Source organism: Ambystoma mexicanum, unplaced genomic scaffold (assembly GCF_040938575.1).
Source record: "Ambystoma mexicanum isolate Mex_15411 unplaced genomic scaffold, UKY_AmexF1_1 Mex_scaf10, whole genome shotgun sequence".
NCBI lineage: Eukaryota > Metazoa > Chordata > Amphibia > Caudata > Ambystomatidae > Ambystoma > Ambystoma mexicanum.
Genome location: NW_027182325.1, coordinates 2,650,001 through 2,655,000, shown reverse-complemented (window position 1 = coordinate 2,655,000; position 5,000 = coordinate 2,650,001). Strand labels below are relative to the sequence as shown.

Below are 5,000 nucleotides of genomic sequence, written 5' to 3'. Positions count from 1 at the left end.
AACAATCAACACAATAATGGTTTTCTTTCATGCCTCTTGAAGGACTCAATATTCTCTGTACTGCATTACATGTGAAAGTCGATTTATTACCCATGAACACACTACCTGTATGCTAATTCTATGTAAAAAGGTAGCTCCAGCCCTCATGATGTTGTCCAACATTTCCGCTATAAAACGGGATACAATTATTTTGGAAACATACCAAATTTGAAAAATAATTGAGAAGTTGCGCAATTACTAATCATGGAGCACAAAAAAAGCCTACAGCACCTGGTATTCCCAGGCAGTCTCCCATCCAGGTACTAACTAGGCCCGACCCTGCTTAGCTTCTGAGATCGGGCGCATTCAGTGTGGTGTGGCCGTAGGCTCTGGGCCTAGTGAGTTTGTACTTTGAAGCATCTAGTCGGCTAGACCTTGCAGTTTTGAAAGGCAATTGTGAAATGGCTCACTTCCTGAACTTGGAGCACAAAAAAGCCTACAGCACCTGGTATTCCCAGGTGGTCTCCCATCCAGGTACTAACTAGGCCCGACACTGCTTAGCTTCCGAGATCAGACGAGATCGGGCGCATTCAGTGTGGTGTGGCCGTAGGCTCTGGGCCTAGTGAGTTTTGTACTTTTAAGCATCTAGTCGCTAGACTTGCAGTTTTGAAAGGCAATTGAGAAATGGCTCACTTCCTGAACTTGGAGTACAAAAAAGCCTACAGCACCTGGTATTCCCAGGCGGTCTCCCATCCAGGTACTAACTAGGCCCGACACTGCTTAGCTTCTGAGATCAGACGAGATCAGGCGCATTCAGTGTGGTGTGGCCGTAGGCTCTGGGCCTAGTGAGTGTTGTACTTTTAAGCATCTAGTCGGCTAGACCTTGCAGTTTTAAAAGGCAATTGAGAAAGGGCTCACTTCCTGAACTTGGAGCACAAAAAAGCCTACAGCACCTGGTATTCCCAGGCGGTCTCCCATCCAGGTACTAACTAGGCCTGACACTGCTTAACTTCCGAGATCAGACGAGATCGGGTGCATTCAGTGTGGTGTGGCCGTAGGTTCTAGGAATGCTAAGAATATTACTCTTATGCATTTGCATTTAGTAAGCTAAGCCATGCAGCCACTTGCAACATGATACCACGCTCATTGCTCGATCAGGCGAGATATATAAGACTGGTGGGCCCATTCAGGACTCCTATGTCTGGTAGGATAACTTTAATTCATCCATCCTGTGTCTGTTGCAGGGAGGTGGAGAGAACAATCAACACAATAATGGTTTTCTTTCATGCCTCTTGAAGGACTCAATATTCTCTGTACTGCATTACATGTGAAAGTCGATTTATTACCCATGAACACACTACCTGTATGCTAATTCTATGTAAAAAGGTAGCTCCAGCCCTCATGATGTTGTCCAACATTTCCGCTATAAAACGGGATACAATTATTTTGGAAACATACCAAATTTGAAAAATAATTGAGAAGTTGCGCAATTACTAATCATGGAGCACAAAAAAGCCTACAGCACCTGGTATTCCCAGGCAGTCTCCCATCCAGGTACTAACTAGGCCTGACCCTGCTTAGCTTCTGAGATCAGGCACATTCAGTGTGGTGTGGCCGTAGGCTCTGGGCCTAGTGAGTTTTGTACTTTTAAGCATCTAGTCGGCTAGACCTTGCAGTTTTGAAAGGCAATTGTGAAATGGCTCACTTCCTGAACTTGGAGCACAAAAAAGCCTACAGCACCTGGTATTCCCAGGTGGTCTCCCATCCAGGTACTAACTAGGCCCGACACTGCTTAGCTTCCGAGATCAGACGAGATCGGGCGCAATCAGTGTGGTGTGGCCGTAGGCTCTGGGCCTAGTGAGTTTTGTACTTTTAAGCATCTAGTCAGCTAGACCTTGCAGTTTTGAAAGGCAATTGAGAAATGGCTCACTTCCTGAACTTGGAGCACAAAAAAGCCTACAGCACCTGGTATTCCCAGGCGGTCTCCCATCCAGGTACTAACGAGGCCCGACACTGCTTAGCTTCCGAGATCAGACGCATTCAGTGTGGTGTGGCCGTAGGCTCTGGTTCTTGTGAGTTTTGTACTTTTAAGCATCTAGTCGGCTAGACCTTGCAGTTTTGAAAGGCAATTGAGAAATGGCTCACTTCCTGAACTTGGAGTACAAAAAAGCCTACAGCACCTGGTATTCCCAGGCGGTCTTCCATCCAGGTACTAACTAGGCCCGACACTGCTTAGCTTCTGAGATCAGACGAGATCAGGCACATTCAGTGTGGTGTGGCCGTAGGCTCTGGACCTAGTGAGTTTTGTACTTTTAAGCATCTAGTCGGCTAGACCTTGCAGTTTTAAAAGGCAATTGAGAAAGGGCTCACTTCCTGAACTTGGAGCACAAAAAAGCCTACAGCACCTGGTATTCCCAGGCGGTCTCCCATCCAGGTACTAACTAGGCCTGACACTGCTTAACTTCTGAGATCAGTCGAGATCGGGTGCATTCAGTGTGGTGTGGCCGTAGGCTCTAGGAATGCTAAGAATATTACTCTTATGCATTTGCATTTAGTAAGCTAAGCCATGCAGCCACTTGCAACATGATACCACGCTCATCGCTCGATCAGGCTCGATCAGGCGAGATATATAAGACTGGTGGGCCCATTCAGGACTCCTATGTCTGGTAGGATAACTTTAATTCATCCATCCTGTGTCTGTTGCAGGGAGGTGGAGAGAACAATCAACACAATAATGGTTTTCTTTCATGCCTCTTGAAGGACTCAATATTCTCTGTACTGCATTACATGTGAAAGTCGATTTATTACCCATGAACACACTACCTGTATGCTAATTCTATGTAAAAAGGTAGCTCCAGCCCTCATGATGTTGTCCAACATTTCCGCTATAAAACGGGATACAATTATTTTGGAAACATACCAAATTTGAAAAATAATTGAGAAGTTGCGCAATTACTAATCATGGAGCACAAAAAAGCCTACAGCACCTGGTATTCCCAGGCAGTCTCCCATCCAGGTACTAACTAGGCCCGACCCTGCTTAGCTTCCGAGATTGGGCACATTCAGTGTGGTGTGGCCGTAGGCTCTGGGCCTAGTGAGTTTTGTACTTTTAAGCATCTAGTCGGCTAGACCTTGCAGTTTTGAAAGGCAATTGTGAAATGGCTCACTTCCTGAACTTGGAGCACAAAAAAGCCTACAGCACCTGGTATTCCCAGGCGGTCTCCCATCCAGGTACTAACTAGGCCTGACACTGCTTAACTTCCGAGATCAGACGAGATCGGGTGCATTCAGTGTGGTGTGGCCGTAGGCTCTAGGAATGCTAAGAATATTACTCTTATGCATTTGCATTTAGTAAGCTAAGCCATGCAGCCACTTGCAACATGATACCACGCTCATCGCTCGATCAGGCGAGATATATAAGACTGGTGGGCCCATTCAGGACTCCTATGTCTGGTAGGATAACTTTAATTCATCCATCCTGTGTCTGTTGCAGGGAGGTGGAGAGAACAATCAACACAATAATGGTTTTCTTTCATGCCTCTTGAAGGACTCAATATTCTCTGTACTGCATTACATGTGAAAGTCGATTTATTACCCATGAACACACTACCTGTATGCTAATTCTATGTAAAAAGGTAGCTCCAGCCCTCATGATGTTGTCCAACATTTCCGCTATAAAACGGGATACAATTATTTTGGAAACATACCAAATTTGAAAAATAATTGAGAAGTTGCGCAATTACTAATCATGGAGCACAAAAAAGCCTACAGCACCTGGTATTCCCAGGCAGTCTCCCATCCAGGTACTAACTAGGCCCGACCCTGCTTAGCTTCCGAGATTGGGCACATTCAGTGTGGTGTGGCCGTAGGCTCTGGGCCTAGTGAGTTTTGTACTTTTAAGCATCTAGTCGGCTAGACCTTGCAGTTTTGAAAGGCAATTGTGAAATGGCTCACTTCCTGAACTTGGAGCACAAAAAAGCCTACAGCACCTGGTATTCCCAGGCGGTCTCCCATCCAGGTACTAACTAGGCCTGACACTGCTTAACTTCCGAGATCAGACGAGATCGGGTGCATTCAGTGTGGTGTGGCCGTAGGCTCTAAGAATGCTAAGAATATTACTCTTATGCATTTGCATTTAGTAAGCTAAGCCATGCAGCCACTTGCAACATGATACCACGCTCATCGCTCGATCAGGCGAGATATATAAGACTGGTGGGCCCATTCAGGACTCCTATGTCTGGTAGGATAACTTTAATTCATCCATCCTGTGTCTGTTGCAGGGAGGTGGAGAGAACAATCAACACAATAATGGTTTTCTTTCATGCCTCTTGAAGGACTCAATATTCTCTGTACTGCATTACATGTGAAAGTCGATTTATTACCCATGAACACACTACCTGTATGCTAATTCTATGTAAAAAGGTAGCTCCAGCCCTCATGATGTTGTCCAACATTTCCGCTATAAAACGGGATACAATTATTTTGGAAACATACCAAATTTGAAAAATAATTGAGAAGTTGCGCAATTACTAATCATGGAGCACAAAAAAAGCCTACAGCACCTGGTATTCCCAGGCAGTCTCCCATCCAGGTACTAACTAGGCCCGACCCTGCTTAGCTTCCGAGATCGGGCGCATTCAGTGTGGTGTGGCCGTAGGCTCTGGGCCTAGTGAGTTTGTACTTTTAAGCATCTAGTCGGCTAGACCTTGCAGTTTTGAAAGGCAATTGTGAAATGGCTCACTTCCTGAACTTGGAGCACAAAAAAGCCTACAGCACCTGGTATTCCCAGGTGGTCTCCCATCCAGGTACTAACTAGGCCCGACACTGCTTAGCTTCCGAGATCGGGCGCATTCAGTGTGGTGTGGCCGTAGGCTCTGGGCCTAGTGAGTTTTGTACTTTTAAGCATCTAGTCGGCTAGACCTTGCAGTTTTGAAAGGCAATTGAGAAATGGCTCACTTCCTGAACTTGGAGTACAAAAAAGCCTACAGCACCTGGTATTCCCAGGCGGTCTCCCATCCAGG

The 5,000-nt window shown here is 45.9% G+C and overlaps 9 non-coding genes and 7 pseudogenes across 9 annotated transcripts in view; all 16 read right to left on the bottom strand.

The window, feature by feature from the left end:
• Positions 1–258: 258 nt before the first annotated feature.
• LOC138545421 (5S ribosomal RNA) lies at positions 259–367 on the bottom strand (annotated as a pseudogene).
• Positions 368–472: 105 nt separating this feature from the next.
• LOC138550474 (5S ribosomal RNA) lies at positions 473–591 on the bottom strand. Its single transcript, XR_011294225.1, has one exon. It is a non-coding gene; the product is annotated as a 5S ribosomal RNA (ribosomal RNA).
• Positions 592–695: 104 nt separating this feature from the next.
• On the bottom strand, positions 696–814 carry LOC138543847 (5S ribosomal RNA). Its single transcript, XR_011290647.1, has one exon. It is a non-coding gene; the product is annotated as a 5S ribosomal RNA (ribosomal RNA).
• A 106-nt stretch (positions 815–920) lies between these two features.
• On the bottom strand, positions 921–1,039 carry LOC138537332 (5S ribosomal RNA). Its single transcript, XR_011285471.1, has one exon. It is a non-coding gene; the product is annotated as a 5S ribosomal RNA (ribosomal RNA).
• Positions 1,040–1,492: 453 nt separating this feature from the next.
• LOC138546703 (5S ribosomal RNA) lies at positions 1,493–1,601 on the bottom strand (annotated as a pseudogene).
• A 106-nt stretch (positions 1,602–1,707) lies between these two features.
• Positions 1,708–1,826, bottom strand: LOC138548137 (5S ribosomal RNA). Its single transcript, XR_011291951.1, has one exon. It is a non-coding gene; the product is annotated as a 5S ribosomal RNA (ribosomal RNA).
• A 106-nt stretch (positions 1,827–1,932) lies between these two features.
• Positions 1,933–2,041, bottom strand: LOC138544203 (5S ribosomal RNA; annotated as a pseudogene).
• Positions 2,042–2,147: 106 nt separating this feature from the next.
• Positions 2,148–2,266, bottom strand: LOC138540080 (5S ribosomal RNA). The gene has a single exon (XR_011288138.1). It is a non-coding gene; the product is annotated as a 5S ribosomal RNA (ribosomal RNA).
• A 106-nt stretch (positions 2,267–2,372) lies between these two features.
• Positions 2,373–2,491, bottom strand: LOC138542198 (5S ribosomal RNA). The gene has a single exon (XR_011290185.1). It is a non-coding gene; the product is annotated as a 5S ribosomal RNA (ribosomal RNA).
• A 463-nt stretch (positions 2,492–2,954) lies between these two features.
• Positions 2,955–3,063, bottom strand: LOC138546738 (5S ribosomal RNA; annotated as a pseudogene).
• A 106-nt stretch (positions 3,064–3,169) lies between these two features.
• LOC138549186 (5S ribosomal RNA) lies at positions 3,170–3,288 on the bottom strand. The gene has a single exon (XR_011292971.1). It is a non-coding gene; the product is annotated as a 5S ribosomal RNA (ribosomal RNA).
• Positions 3,289–3,741: 453 nt separating this feature from the next.
• On the bottom strand, positions 3,742–3,850 carry LOC138546737 (5S ribosomal RNA; annotated as a pseudogene).
• Positions 3,851–3,956: 106 nt separating this feature from the next.
• Positions 3,957–4,075, bottom strand: LOC138549185 (5S ribosomal RNA). Its single transcript, XR_011292970.1, has one exon. It is a non-coding gene; the product is annotated as a 5S ribosomal RNA (ribosomal RNA).
• Positions 4,076–4,529: 454 nt separating this feature from the next.
• On the bottom strand, positions 4,530–4,638 carry LOC138543647 (5S ribosomal RNA; annotated as a pseudogene).
• Positions 4,639–4,743: 105 nt separating this feature from the next.
• On the bottom strand, positions 4,744–4,852 carry LOC138542656 (5S ribosomal RNA; annotated as a pseudogene).
• A 106-nt stretch (positions 4,853–4,958) lies between these two features.
• The window catches only part of LOC138543835 (5S ribosomal RNA), a 119-nt gene continuing 77 nt past the window's right edge, over positions 4,959–5,000 (bottom strand). The window contains exon 1 of the ribosomal RNA XR_011290646.1: positions 4,959–5,000. This exon is cut by the window's right edge and continues 77 nt beyond it. This is a non-coding gene — a ribosomal RNA (5S ribosomal RNA).